Genomic DNA, 1806 nt, shown 5'->3' on the forward strand with positions numbered 1-1806 from the left:
TTAACGAAAAAAAAAAACAACTTTAGAAACGATACGAAAATGTTTACGAATTTATAAATTAGTAATCGGCAAAAGAAATGCTCTTTCTCTCTAAAGTGGTCGCGTTCGTAGTCGTCGTCGTCGTCGTGGTTTTAGATAAATAAACAAATTCAACGTCATTTCGAACGTGTTTTTAATGAAACTTTTACGATTCGACTTAATAAAAGAAAAAAAAATTGAATTCGTCGTATAAAGTTTAAAATTTTGTTTTGTTTTTTTTTTCCCCCCCAAAAAAAAATTAAACCAATTTCGAAATTTTAATACCCCGAACGAAATTTAACTTTACGACGTGATCGACAGACGATGCATTAAAAATTTAAAATAATCAAATCGAAAACCGCATTTTATCACAAAAAAAAAATGATATAAAACGATAATTATCATTAAATTATAAATTTACAATCGTTAAAAAAAAATTTTTTTTTTTTTTCATTTATATATATATATATATATATATATATATATATATATACGTGAAAAACGTGAATCTCAAAGGAAAACATAATCAAATGGTTTAGGTAACCGCAATGACCTTGAAAAAAAAAAAAAAAAACTTATCAGATTCGCAATTGTGGATCCTTAACAACTAAAAAATTCATCATATCCGTCCGTACCTGTTTTTTTTTTTTTTCGGCAATTTAAAATAATTTTCTTTCTTTTAAATAGAAATTTCAAATCTTCCTCCAACAAAAAAAAAAATTTTTTTTTTTTTTTAATTCGATTTACAAAAAAAAGGGGGGCCCGATTTTGTTTAAGGAAATTTTTAACGGTCTTAAAATTTTCTTATTATCCGATAAATCTTTTTTATTATTATTATTATTTACTAATGTTATTATTTAATAAGAAGAAAACAACAACAACAAACATACACGTACGCGCGCGCGAACTCGTGTTTGCTGTTAAGAAAAACAAATTAATTTTCCAAATTAAATTTATATAATTTTCTTAATTTTCTCTCTCTCTCTTCAAATTTACAAATTGATTTTCGAAAAAAAAATTAAGTAGAAAAAAAACGCGTGGAGGGTTGGGGAGCAAAAAGGAGCCCGAAGAACAAAAAAAAAAAAAAATTACGACTTTTTTGTATGTACGAATCGTTTTTTCATTAAACAAGTAAAAAAAATTATTATTATTATTATTATTACTATTATTATTATTATTAATAATTTTAATTTTAGAGGAATGTATTCAGTATTATTATTATTATTATTTGTAAAACAATGAAGTCAGTGTCGCAAGATTTATATACCTCCATTGTCAAAATTTAACAAAATTTTAAATTAAATATGATTAATGAAATAACTTAACAAAATACGCACGCACACACGCACTCACTCACGCACTTACGCACTCACGTACGTACTCACGCATTTATATTTTTTTTTTTTTCTCCAGAATAATTTTTATGCTGGAATTATGAAAAAATTTTCATTTAATAAAAAAAAAAATCGGCTTTCAACGGTTTTTATTTACTTATTTTTTTTTTTTTTTTTTTGGGGGGGGAAAAATTTGTCATCGTTATCTTACAATTTTTTTTTGCTACTTTTTCAACGACTTCCCCCCCCCTTCCCCCATTCAAATTTTCGTACTCTTTGATTTAATTCGTTGTATTGGAAACATAATTGCAAAAAAGAAAAATGGCGAAAATTTGGAAAGAAATTTACAAAAAAATAAGAACAAAAAACTTAAAATAACGTCCTTTTTTTTTTAATAATAATAATAATAAATAATTTCACTTACGATAAAAAAATGACGTCATATTAAAAAACA

Source organism: Pediculus humanus, genomic scaffold, assembly GCF_000006295.1.
Source record: "Pediculus humanus corporis 1103172107679 genomic scaffold, whole genome shotgun sequence".
In the NCBI taxonomy this organism is placed as follows: Eukaryota; Metazoa; Arthropoda; class Insecta; order Psocodea; family Pediculidae; genus Pediculus; species Pediculus humanus.